The sequence below is a fragment of the Osmia lignaria genome, chromosome 13, assembly GCF_051020975.1.
Source record: "Osmia lignaria lignaria isolate PbOS001 chromosome 13, iyOsmLign1, whole genome shotgun sequence".
Lineage (NCBI taxonomy): Eukaryota > Metazoa > Arthropoda > Insecta > Hymenoptera > Megachilidae > Osmia > Osmia lignaria.
In genome coordinates this window covers 5,547,982-5,562,155 of record NC_135044.1, presented here as the reverse complement: position 1 = coordinate 5,562,155, position 14,174 = coordinate 5,547,982, and the positions used below count along the sequence as shown (strand labels likewise).

The 14,174-nt window shown below is 42.2% G+C and overlaps 2 protein-coding genes across 3 annotated transcripts in view; one reads left to right on the top strand and one right to left on the bottom strand.

The window, feature by feature from the left end:
• Positions 1-14,174, bottom strand: part of vari (MAGUK p55 subfamily member vari) — a 123,244-nt gene that overhangs the window by 28,827 nt on the left and 80,243 nt on the right. The gene's annotated exons all lie outside the window — the stretch shown is intronic.
• The window catches only part of LOC117602505 (inactive dipeptidyl peptidase 10), a 52,672-nt gene continuing 43,434 nt past the window's right edge, over positions 4,937-14,174 (top strand). For both annotated transcript variants that reach the window (XM_076691901.1, XM_034320632.2), the window contains exon 1: positions 4,937-5,488. The gene's annotated coding sequence lies outside the window, so the exon portion shown is untranslated. The remainder of the gene's footprint in view (positions 5,489-14,174) is intronic.

Below are 14,174 nucleotides of genomic sequence, written 5' to 3'. Positions count from 1 at the left end.
TTTTCGGCTCTCCTATAGGTATATATTACTCTTCGTTCCGTTTCTTGCTATCGAATTTTTATATTTTATGTCCTGATTGTGTCCGCGAGGATATATAACTGGAATTTTTGTACGATTTTAATAAATTTTAATGAGATTTCGTGGTTACAGAGTTAGGGGGAATTTAATAATGATTCTTGAAGGTTTTTAGATTTCTTCAAATATTAATTAATTCTTCCTGAAAAATAATTAATTTCAAAAAAAATTTCAGAAGAATACTTTTGATTATTTTCTCGAAGATCGTCGGTCAGGGAAGAAAGGAGATCGCGTGACAGACCGGAAGTTCTTGTTCCAGCCCGAGCGAACACACCGAAGGGGATCTAGGTGACGAGTAAAATTCACCTGGATCACGAATTATCGCGAATGGCGTGATAGCGAGCCATCAATTACAACGATTCCTTTATCCTGGAACAGAGATAGCCAACCTTGAACTATAAACCCTACGGCTTAGACTTCCGTGCAACCCTCGAAGAACACGCGTTCCTCCTTCGTGATTTCCACTTTCGAAGAGGAAGAATTTTTTACCCTTTACTAATTAACACTTCACTTGTGTAATTTTCACGTAATAAATAAAATTGAAAAAAGTTACTTTCTTATCTTTTCTAAATTCCCCATCAAAGTGTTAAGGAATCCTTAAGTGTTAATTACCTCGCATCATTACCTATGATTGTAATTCGTAACTAGTGAAATTCTTAATTAAATTAGTTGGCAAATGTCGAAAAGTAGCTCAATGCTGAACGTTCCAAAGCTAATCATCGAACGTTGTTTGTTCCGGGATCAATGTCGAAGAGTTCGACTGTTTTGAAAGGGTGGGATAAAGTTGAACGGGTTCGAAAGTTTCGCAAGATTGAAAACCATCTGGGTGGAGCCACTCAGGAGATTAAAGAAAAAAAAAAAGAAAAAGAAATTCGGTAACGCGATTTAACGACGCCTCTCGACTCCTACTCGATAATTTCCCTACGTCTCATCCACTTTAAACGTTCTCCCTTAATTCTCATGATATACAAACGATTCCCCTTTAAATTTCGATTTACCCCACAAAATATCGGTATCTAATAAATTCTCCTTCTAACCTTAATCGTTGTAAATTATCGGCCGTGACAAAATACCCGGCCAGATATCGTTCGATTCTTAAATTACGTTCTTTCTGGCCGAACTACGGGGGTGAAATTCCGGGAAAAACTTTCCGCGAATCGTTCCTCGTCGTTGACCTCCGCGTTTCTTGACCGAATTTGTCTGGACCGAAAAAGATCGATCTGGCCACGAAACGAGAGTTTCTTTCTTTCCTTTATTTTTTTCCTTTTCTTCGGAATACGAACTACGATCCCGAGCGGAATGGAAACATTTTATCTTGAGAGACCGTGCTCGATTTATTCCATTGGAAAATAAAGGTCGATCCAGTTTAGAAGATACACGTTCACCATCAAGATTTAAAGGCTCCGAGCGAACCATTGTAATTAATGAAATTACTGATCTAACGTATTTATTACAAAATATAGATTGAAACGAAAACGGAGGGTTCACAAGCGTATATGGGAGAAAAGTTATTTTTTCCACGAGCAACATCTTCATATACGAAATTGACTCAAAAATGTTCGGCACGGTATGAAAAGCAGTCGAAAAAATTTCGTCGAATTCAGTGTATGAATTCTTTTTTTTCGTCGCTGGCCGGGGGTAGCGTTTAACGAACAACGGAAAAGGTCAACGCCGACAACGGTCGACGGATTAATTGAAAAATCGTTCGGGGCGAACATTTTAGCGGCCGATTGTAAAATATATATTTTACAGTCAGCTTCGACGGGACGATCTCGTAACGCGAATCCACCCATTCTATTGTTCTCGTTAATTTCTCACTGACCTCCATTATTTTCTTTTTTTTTTTGTCATCGTTAAACCCCGTAGATGCGCAGCAACGAAATCGCATTTCCGGTGTTGTTTACCCAGCGATTTTTGCAAATTTACTTCCGCTTGCCTGCACGCCGTCCATCGTCAAAAACAGCCGGTGACGAAGAGAAAAAAGACGGATTAGACGTTTCCTCGCTAAACCTTCGTGTACCTTGTTTCAGGCGAAAATAAAATAAGGCGAGCAACCGGGGAAAGAAAGATGAGGTTCTTTGTTTCACCGTTTCTCTGCTTTCTGCGCTTTCATCTTTTCTCTTCCCGCAAATATTTCTACCTATTTCCATTTTCGTGCGGGAATTCAACCCCTTGAAGATGTTATTTTCTTCCCCGAAAAGAGCGTCGCGAAATATCTTAAACGTGGCAGACTTACAGTCAACTATTTTTCACTACAGCCTCTTTAACATTAATAATTCTCAGAGCGTAAGATGTTTTCTGTCTTCATCGGATAATTCCGTTATAAATTTTTTTCAAATATACAACTTTCGGATTAACGAAGCAGCCGTTTCATCGGCGAATTCTTCGAGTGTTAAGGGAGTGAAATTCCAGGGGTGGCTTTCCGTTCTCGCGAAAACACACGCGAGTTTCGAATAACCGCGACACGGATCCCATTGAAATTTAATCCCATGGAGAATCGAGGCTCGATCCTCGTCACGGAAATTCGACGCCCCGTTCGATTTCCGCTGGTGAAAAATGGATCGTTGAAAAAAAAAAAAACAGAGAAAAAGTTGCCGAAGTCATCTGAAACTCTTTCTATCTTTTCTCCGAATAAAAGAAAACTTTCGCAGAATAATTAGCATCGAGACCTTTTTCCTCGATCTCGTTGCTCGATCTACAACCTTCCAGCGATATCGCTGGAACCTTCGGCCGCGAACTTTCGCGCGCGATTAATCCTTCGCACCTGACGTCCTTGACCCCGGAAGCGGAAAGGTCGTCGGAGTCAAGGATTCGCATGCAACGTCTCCAGATTGCCGGTATACAGAAATCGATGCCTCGACTTTTCATTTTGCGTGACCGAACAAGCGAACCGGTGAAAACGTCCAAGCTCGACGATCGTATTCAAAAGTTCATGAATAAATTGATATTCTCACGCGTGGCAATCGAGTTCGAGGCTCGCAAGTTAGAAACGCGAATAAAAATGTTTCCTTCGAAAAATCGGTATTTTTTGATCCTCGAGGATAAAAAGGAATGTAATTACGATGAACGAAGGGGACAATTTAACCGGGGAAATTGACGGACAGATACCATTTCGAATCACCATAAATTGCACAGGCAGAGAGGGTTCAAGTTCGATTTACGTGACTGTTGGGCCCGACATTTCGGCTGCTAGCTGTTTCGATGAAGCACGGATTCCCTATTTTCGCCCATCGTCTATCTTTATTGTCATCTGTAATGCGATTGCCAGGAAACTCGCGGCTCGACTCGTGAAAACCTTTATCGCAGCCCGCGGCGGAATATTATTAGCATAACAATGCGACCGTGCCGCAAATCAAGATTTCTATGCTCGGTGTATATCGCCACCCCCCGAAGGCCACCCCTTTTTTGACTACATACTTCTATTTTTTTTCTTCCATTCTTCTTCTAATTTATTCTTTTTTATTTTTCATCGTCCACGATCTCAAACGATCCGCTTCGGTTATATGAACATCGGAATGTCAACCGGAGAATATTTTCTCTTTCAGCATTCGCGTTCATTCGCATAAACATCACGAGTGCGGTGATAAAAAAGAGGTCCGATCAAAAACAAGAAGAAAATCATCGGACAGAAATACCTTGTTCCATTGTAAACAGTGTGGTCAACCGTTTGAGTGTCGAGCGAAATTGAGAAGCCGGGGTAAAAATAAAATTCGAAGGAACGTTGAAACGCAGAAATAAACGGTGGCAGTTGTGCGCCGAGTACATATCGGGAAGAATTCGCGAACAGTTTGAATACAAAAAGAAAGGAACAGATATCAAAGATGGGAGGAAGACGGAAAAGAAAGTTGGAGGACGTTGTTGGGGATGCAGCAATGGCTGAAGGGTGAAGGACGCATTTTGGAAATTGTTGAAAAAGCGGGTACACTTTGTGGAAAGAAAATTCAGACTCTGAACTTCAGAAAATGAAACTCTGTCGCAATCTCAAGGTCCACCGAATACATTACCGAGTATGTAAATTTTAATATTCCCACTGACAATGAACAATATGTGGAGCATTAATAAGGAAAAATTAAGTCAATAACAGTCGACATTGAGAAATGGAACTTTGCTGCGAGGGAGATGATTAAGTACTAAACTTTCAGGATTTGATTAAAAAAGAAAGAAAAGAGAACGAAAATGTATTCTCTTCCAAATTCTAAATACTTGATCCTTTTAACTGGTAACCGAATAAAATGTTAACTACCCTTTTTCGCTCGATGGTAGAGAGGGGGTCGCACGGTTTCGCGTGGGACCATTACACCCCATTCAACGTAAGCAAACACCGTTGGAGAAAATCAGGAAGGAACGGAATTAGAAACAGTCCTTCGAAACCGACAACCCAAACGGAATACCAAAGAACAAGAGAGATGACGATCAAAGAAAGCACCCCCACCACCAGATGAAAGTAGCGCAGTATTTGGAATAGAAAGCGGAGTACTCAAGAAAAGGGCAGAGGAGGGTGTTCGTTCGAAAACACGAGCACCTCTATCCCGATCAAGAAAGAAGCATCGAGAAAGCGAGAGGGATGCAACGGGCGGAGAGAGAAGGATGTGAAACTGCGTCGACGAAGAGGGCGCGTGTCACGAGAGGGAGAGGTTAGGTGGTTGCCAGCGGAGGTCCCAAAACAGAGAGAGAGAGAAAGAGAGAAAGGTACGGTCGGAGGGGTGTAACGGGTGAGACAGATGCGTACAGGGCGATTCGAAAGAGAAAGAGAGATTCGATCGCGAGGAGTAAGAAAGAAAAGGCAGCAGAAGGGGTTGGAGCGAGAGAGATAGCGGAAGAGGGGTTCGGGAGGGTAGCAGGAGAGCGAGGCTGCGGCGTAGCCTCAGTGCCGGCGCAGTGGCCGGGCCATCGTGTCCTGTGCCTAGCTTTCTCTGCTCTCTTTTCTCCGATCCTGTTCGACAGTCGACCACGATATCCCCCAGAGACCATCGTCCTTTTTTTCTCTCTCTCTCTTTCTCTCTCGATCCACGATCCAACAGTGTACTAGTCACCGACCCGGTAATCCCAACGACCTCACCGAAAGCCTTCGTTCGACCCAAGTGATCGTTGACTCGGGATGAGAATCGTCCTCGTCGGATGTGATGCGTTGTCGTGACACTCGGCGAGGTCCTGCCGCGTAGGACCTCTCAATTGGTGCGACTTATCCAACTGGTGTACCCATTTCACGTGGACGATCGTTATTTTTGATCGTGACTAAGGTGTGAATCGAGCGGGAAACAGACAGGACGAACGGAAGAGGAAGGACACCCTGCCGGGCAGCAACCGGGAGGATCACAGAGCGAAGAGGTGGGAGCCATGCCGCCCGGGCGAGCTTCCCTCGAGGTAGCCAGGATCGTCCAGCATCCCTGTCCTTCTGGTCGCCTCTGTTGAGGTAAGAGAAGCATTTTTCTTATTTCACTTCCTCTACCCACCCATCTCGATGGATACCGATGTACGAATGGGTGCCCTGGGTCAGTGTTTTCGTTACGCCTCTTACAGGACACGGTCGATCTGCTTCGACAATGCAGAAGATGACCGCTCGAAGATAATTAGTTCCTGATGTCCTCGTACGAGGTTAGAGTTTCTTCAAAGGTTCTTGAAGGATCTCGAACCTTTCGGTCTACCTTTCTTTACCTTTCCCCTTCTATCGATGTATCTATTTTCAAACACGTGTGCCTTTCCAATGACTGTGTTGTTTGGAAAATTCGATTACTTTTTAACCTGGAATTATCGCGACATCGCAGACTGAATTTCACTGAATACCATCAACAGCATCCGTTGCTCTGTTAAGACTTCAGGATCTCGCGCTTCAAGTGGATATACTCGCTTCCCTTTTACAGCGAGACACGCGTAGAATTTTTATATTCCGACGTGGTAACAAAGTGAATTGTAATGATCGAAGTTCCACAGTGAAAATAGCTGTGTTGAAAAATCATCAATAGTAAACAAAATCTATCGACAATGAACTCGGTTATTGATTTCCCCGTATTCAAACATCCTTCCGTGGCTCTTAAACGAAAATTCCTTCGATCCACGTTTATATAACAGGAAGAATCCTCTAATTATATTCCAAACACTTTTCAATCGCGTCCGAGTGACACATTTCCCGGATCCAAGTTTACATAACAGAAGAATGATGCAAAATGTAGATTTTAGTTTTAGATTCTCGAGGGACACGTAAGCAGGTTAGCCAGTTTACGAAGCGATTTCGTAAGGGATTTCGAAGCGGAAGAGTCGGCGGTGAGCATGGAAAAATCGCTTCCGGTCGACCTACTCGCGGCCCTAACGAAAATCCTCCTCGTTCATTCAACAGACCGTGAATTTATTTTTAACGACTCATTGTGTTTGTGTCCTACGATCAAGATACACACGAGGAGACGTTGCTATTTATAAGTCAAGGAATACATATGTATTTCTGCTGGGAAACCGAGCGAATCAGGAATTTGTTTTCCGACGTTTTTGATCGAACGATCCATTGTGTAGACGATGGTTAACTATTCGACGACAGGTACTCCTTTATCACGAATTATCGTTTTATCGATAAATTATCCTTTTATACGGAGGTATAAAAACCGAACCCGAAGCAGTAGCTTTATACGCATCCACCCCTTTTCATCCCCGTATACATTTTCTCTCTCTTTGTTCTGGTAACAGAAGTTCCAGCATTTCCGTTTACGCTGCTATCCCTTTTCTGTTTTGATCGCGAACTTCCAGCATTTACGAGCAGATTACCGTTTCGCGGCCATTCAACAGAGGCCAGGGATCGATTCAGTCGGCGGAGAAAAGCATTCTCGGTATCCAGCCGGTGTTTAAAAGGTTTTTAGCGAATGAACCGAGCGTGTTCCGTGCTAATTTTACGCCCGATTTGCCGTTCACGATCTTCAGAATTGTATCTCGTACAACGCGGCGCGTTTATGCTTTCGATGTTTCTTTGCCTTACTATCCTCACCGATTCCTGCGCTCGAATGGATCAAACAAGGAAAAGTTCGGCGAGTTTCTTCTTCGAGAAATAATATTTTTCTAGGTTGAAGTTTCGAGCTCGAAAGGATTCCTCGTATACAATGAATAACAACAAATTCATACACAATTCACGCAAAGTTTCGAGTCGGAACCCGTGGAATTTAATACAACCAAACACAACGACAATAGCGCGTAAGGTTGTTTTCAAGCGGCTAATGGAATTCGAATGGAATTTAAAGTCGGCGACCAAGTAAAACTCTAATTAAATTTGAGGCCGTGGGCAACGGTAGCCAGGTTAATTCGTGAATTTAAAGAAACCCGCGACGAATCGATCCTCAACCGAACGACGATACGATTCGTCAATTTCGTTTGAAATAGTTGAAAATAAAAAATAAATGTTATTTAGTAAATACCATACCCTCGAACGATATTATAATTGCTCGAAAATTTCTTGATAACACACTTCCTTTATAACGAGACGAGGACAAAAATGAGGGAAACAAGGGGATAACAAGGTTGCATCTATCGACGGTTTGATTCGATTAGTCGTACAAGTACGTCGATTAATCGAACACCATCGTCATTTTCCAAGCTCCTCTGCGCTTCAGAAATAAGATCGAACCTTAACGAGCTATCCGTGCGATCAGGAAATGAAAAATTAACCAAGTTTCTGTTCGACTAACAACATCGGATTATTCATTCCTCAAATTCAATTTCGACTTAATCCATTATAAATATATTTGAAAATGTATTCAGGGTAAGGTTGAAATGTTTGTACAAATTTTCAAGGAAATAAAACTGAGACCCGGGTATCATCGGTTGCAGTTTAAAATATGATCAAGTTTCTTGTCATCGTTTCAGAATTGAAAAAGGAATTTATTTTACCGTCGAACTGAGACGGTTGCTGACTGTTTTGCAAATTAGCCGTGCGTTTTTTTGCATACCCTAGCTCGATTCCATTCCCCGTTTTACTTTTTCCGCCTCGTCCTCATTGTCCGGGTGCCCTAGCCGAGAATCCTGGGTGGAAAAGCTCCTGAATAGAAGATAGCCGTCTCTGCTCGCTTTCAATTTGCTGCTTTCAGGATTACAGCGAATTAGAGCTCGTTAACGCGGTGTTATCTGGCGGAGAGAGAGAACCGAGCTATGTTGATTTCGTTCGTTTCGCCGCGGATGCAAAAGCGATCAGGCATTTTGCCCGATATCACTGATCCGATCGATGTTCCAAAAAATTACTTCAGATCAGAATAATTCTCCACTGTTACCAGATGAAAAATTCGTGAAATTTAACAAAACCATTTTCTAATAAATTATAATAGAAAATCGTACGATGATTTCAGTTCAATTTTCACCCCTTTCGAGGTGAAATGGTTGTCACAGATCAGAAATCATATCATCGTGATCCACGCGTGACACCGTTAGAGAAGGTGTTAATTTATTCCACACCGATTGCAGTATCATCGATGCAAGGCAATTAACGTTAACGTACCGTCGCTTCATTAGTTTCAATGCATCCGGCGTATCGAAACATTTATGTATCTCACGTACAGTCTTCAAGTACACCTCGCAGAGCGATGCATCTCGCTAACTGGCGAACCATTTTCCTAATGTACAATTTTCAGCTCGTTCCTTCGAAACGGGATTATCATTTTGAATCGCGCGACGATGTAAGTTTAATGAATGCTCGATTTTTCGGCTACCCGTGTACCCCCTGCCATCGATGAAATCATTAATCCCGAACTCGATCAAACTTCGAAATAATAGGTCGTCGCGGGAGAAGGGAATCGATTATCGAAATAACGCGATTCATCGGAGAGAGAGGAGGTTTCAGCCGCGTAACGAAATCCCTTTCCATCCTTTCCGAGTGTATTTCACGCACGAGATCAGGGTGGAACAAGGGAGAGGGTGGAATTTAGGATAGAGGAGGGGGGGCTAGAGGGGGTGAATACGAAGAGGAAAAGTTCGAGTTGGACCAGTAGTGGGATCGATAGTTCTGTCATAAGCCAGCACGAGCAACAAAACCGCACGCGTCAGCCTTAGCCGGTTGCGGTTTCATGATAACGATTCAATTTTTCCCGCAGGAAAATCTTATCCGAGGCCAACGTTTTCTATACCTTTTATTTTACTTCTCCCACCTTATATCGTTGTTCTTCAGGTTCGTTGAGAAAAATCATTCATAATTTCACTGGGTGTGGCTCACCCAATGATTTTGTTTATCAATTGAAATTTTTCTTAACATTCCTTTCTACATATTTGTTACTTCTTTTCCGAGGAAAGGAACAATGTATTGGAAAACTTCGTTGAAGTTATCCGTACACTCGTAGCTTCGTTAATTATCGAAGCAAGATTCGATTTAATTAACGATGATTTACTGCAAATTGACACGGCGGCATCGCGCATTATTACTGAAGTCACGAGGTGGTCATTTTTTAGTCGGTCAACAATAACGCGACCATCCATTCTCTCCTCGGACTAGAATTTCAATCCCCATCCATTTTTATTTTCATCCCAGTCTTTTTAATCGTACCCTTGTTTGTACGTCTGACCAAATTCTACGAAGTACATCGACCACCTGCAGCATCTCTCCGAAAGCGACAACCCCCCTTCTTTGAACTGCAAATTTAACCAATTCAAAATAAATTACTCTCAAACATGGGTACTATGAAAAAGTGGCCCACAGAGGATCGTACAAAGGCTCGAACAAACGTAAACACGGGTACAAAGGAGTCGGAGCCACTCGGAAGAATCGAATAAAAAGAAGAAAGAAAGTATGCTCTCCTTCTGCTGTTTCGGACAATGGAACCGATCGAGGGAAGACCGGAAGTCGAACGACGCCGGTTTGATAATCGAATTTCGATTTAATATTTCGAGTCTGCCACGCGTCGTCCAATAAACTCTTCAACCATCGAAAACTCGACGATTTTCGAGCTGACTCGTGGACAATTTTAATCGGTGCCAAGAGGATATTTCCATGGAACACCTCAAACGGCGGTGCACGGTTATTAAAATTGGCCAACCATGCGTGATCTATTACTCCTCTGACTCGTGTTTCGTCTCTTTTAATCGTCGCGGTATTAATCGCATTCCACTGCTCCTTTATCGAGCTCAAAATTGTCGGGGAACCTATTTCCACAAATCCAACGATCCGAAGCAGGGTCCGCGAGTTTGTTAAAAATCTATGTTTCATGAACAGCCAATCAAATTTCTGGTTTCCATTATTTTTGGAAATCTGCATTCAGATTGATTGTTCTTTTTCTAATTTCATTAGACAGATTTCTAATGAAGATAGGAGTTATTCGGGTGGTTTTATCGCGGATGATCCGATTAGCTTAAATGAGCAGCCGGTGGTTCCAGGACAATCTAACTTTCTCCTTTCCTCACTTTCTACAGTGATTGAATCTCTAACTTTCCTACCGATTTCTAGATCTCTTCAAAAATTGCAAAATTTAAACAGATATTTTTCATGGCGAATCGCGAAATGATTTGTTTGAAAATAGAACAAATGGTGTTAAACGAAGCGAATTGTTCATGTTTAATTAACGATCAAATGGAACGCGTGTGAAATGAGTCCGTTGCTCCTGAATCGGACACGATTGAACGCGTTCATCAAGGGACAGGTCTGTCCGCGTACAGAAAATCAGTAAAATTCCCGTGACTCATCCTGCTGATCACCTTTCTATAGCAATTTGCAATTCGTCCACCTGTTTTTCAAAGGATTATATCGCGACCCGGATTACGGACCACCAGTTGCCGGCTATGTACGCTTTTCTATAGAAATTTTCTGTACACGTTTTTCATATCACTCCCTCTTTCGTTCACCGACAATTTCCGTGGAAATTTTATCAAAATAACCGATTGAAAATTTTCTCACTGTAATGATAAAGGAATGGAAAGCTTTATTCTCCAAGAGTATTAATAATTATTAAAATATTATTTCGTTGAAATCGTGCTCGACAGGAGGCACTAGAAATACCAACAACTTCGAAGGCAATCGTCTGGTTGCATCGATTCGATGCTGATTCCATAAACGTGACACACTTCTGTCGCTGTCAAGATGTTGCTTGAAGCTTAGTCAACAGCCAGAAGGCGAAAGCACTTGGCTAGTTTTCTTGGAGAACTCTCAAGTGTTGCAGTTCAAGTGGAATACATCGATGCTTGGTCAGACGCGTTAGACATTCTAGCATGAAATAGGACTCGTCAGCGAAACCTAGCCAGTCGACGTCAGAAATCGTTCGATTTCAATTTCGAACACGAGAAAAACCAAAATTCTACTTGTCCGACCAAAAACGAGCATTTCTACTGCGACAGGTTCACCGTCTGATAAATCCTCTTTATTTTCACTCGTTCGAGCCGCAACAAACGGAAAGTAGGAAAGTAGTTTTTCGAAGGAAAGTAGATTACATTCGTTAAAGAGAGGCGCGACGACGTTTAAGGAGAGAATTATTATTGTTCAAGCAATTACTGGGCGGAGAAGGGAAGGAAGGTGGATTGTTGCGGTTAAAACAGGGCTAACTTTGTCCCTGTGTGCCGGTCGGTGTGTGGCCACAAGCCGACCAGGCTAACCACAAATCCTATTACACGCCTATGTTCTCCTTGGCCGCATCCACATTTTCCTCTTCCTCTTCTTATTTCTGATTTATCACCTAACGATTCTCACCGGACACGAAATCGAGCGGAGACCTTCTAACCCCCCGGTCTAATTTCCAACTTTCCCAAAGATTTACTAGTCGAACAAAATCGTAATCAATAATTCTACCTTTTTCGTTACGTTTTAACGAATGAAAAAGGTAAGTCGACGAGGAGAGGAAGAAGAAAGTCTCATTAATTTTTTCTTTCGACGAAAGAAACGCTCTTCCGTATCCTGGGAAATGGCTCTTCCGTTCTCTCTATATTGCACCTTCCTGATTTAAATAACGCTGGAATTACTCGACTAACCGAAGGCGGTACCAAGCACCCATTTCTGGAACGCTTGTTTCTTAGCCACCCTAAAATTCCTTCTCCCCGGAGCCCCCAGGGACCGGAAGTCGTCATCTTTATTTCTCACAGAGAAACCTCTTTTAATCTCGAATCCTCAGTGTTCGAATCAATATTTGAATTTATATTAAAGTACCTCCCTCTTGAATGTACGACAAAGACGGAACGATCTCGTCTTTCACTTTTTTGTCGCACATTTTTTTCGCCAGTTCTCGGTTTATAATCTTCGTCGGGGCACTGTATCAGATTCATACCGAGGAGCTTTTCGCTTAATAAGTTCCGATATTTCTTAAGAATCTTCAGCAAGGTGCAGCGGCCCAGATGAACGGAGAAATTAGAGGGTTGATGGTCGGTCGTGTCGGAACGATAGGGGTTGGAAAAAGCTTGAGGGTTTAAAATTAATTTCCCTCACGGATATCTTGTCTACTCTACAAAATCCACGGATACTAAAGCTCAATTTCATTGAGATTCACCATGTTTCGTCAGTGAATTAAACAGACTTTTATGAAAACAATTTTCTTTTTTTTTTTCAAAGAAACATAAATCTGCCATCGTATTTCAGCTAAAGATAAGAGATGTAGTTGTTCATTTCGGGGAGAACACGTGACTTAGGGTGTCGACATTGTTGTTTCACCCCGGTACAACTCTAATTCTAACACTAATTGTAAGCCTGTAATTTACTTATACCCCAGCCCAGCCGTCGTCGTCGTAGTCGCAGAAGGAACGCCCTGAATTTCACCAGGAATTAGTGTCTCTCGCCTGCGACATCGTTCTGGCATTCCACACTCTTTACGGCTATCGTTAAATGAATCCATCGTTCCAAATGACATTCTCCTCTTTTCAAAATTTGAGGATAGGGGCAGCAAAGATTTGACGACTACGAAAATTCCGGTGGACCAAAATTTTGATTACTTTTTAATCGGGTAGCGAAATGCGAGTAACCGAAAGCAATCCCGTAACAGAGCACGCGTGTGCTAATCTGAGCCGAAGACGTAATTCCGTTTACCCTGCATGCTCCCACGAGTCGCGCATTTGCATAGCAGGGTACACAGCCGTTCTAGAATACATCGGCATAACGCAAATAATTGAATCTGATGGGAAACTTGTCGCGCCACCATTGTGGTTATTTAGATTGGCAAGGTTTCTCGGCTGGCGAACTGCTTTTTAAGTTTGCGCAACGTCTTGCATTCGTCTTCCACCTCGGAATTTTCGTGTCGATAATTAGTCTAGACGGTCGTGGAGAAGGGGAGGATAACGTTTCGACGAATCGTTGATACGAAGATTAATTTGATGATAAAATTAAACGAAATCTATGGAAGCTAATACGGGTCTGCAATTTGTCCGTCAAGAAACAGTAACGAGCTTGCTGATCTGATAACTAGAATTAGATAGTATTTGCCTGGCAGGAAGGTTGGAAAACTTTCCAAGGAAGTAGAGCATAACTGAATATAAGCAGAGAACCGGCTGAGTTGATTCTCAGCTAAACGAGCGTAATAAGAATGAATCTAATCAGACGCGGCCTAACAGTGAAGTGAAATTTTTGTATCGTCGATGTAGCTCAGATTTTATTCGTCATTTATACGATTCGATGATAAAAGATACTATGAAATGGATAATTGGATCGTTGGAAATAGCAGAGGATTGCAACAGGCCTGCCAAGAAGCAACAGCGAGGGGTGATCTGATAAGTAGAATCAGACAGGAAGGTTGAAACACTTTCCGCGGAAGTAGAGTATAGTAGCTTGTAAGCAAACAAATAACTGGGATGAGATCAGAGTAAACGAGTAAAATAATATTGAATTTAATCTGACGTTATTTAACCTTCGATCGCCGCGACAATTATTCTATATTTACAGTATTTCTTTAAATATTATTTTCTAGCGTATCAAATTCTTTTCAATTAAACACCGATAGGTCAAACTTTAATTGAGATACCGATTCACATTACGATTCACCCGACTCAACTGTCGTCATTGAATTTGAGATATCATAGACGATGATGCTGTGATCGATGTAACGAGAACCACCTGAAATTACTCACTCACTGAACGTATGAAACTGATGCTGTGGATACGATGTTACGTGATAAATTGTCAAGGTAGAGGGGGGGGGAAAAATGAGAAATAATAATTCTAGCCACGCGAAGCT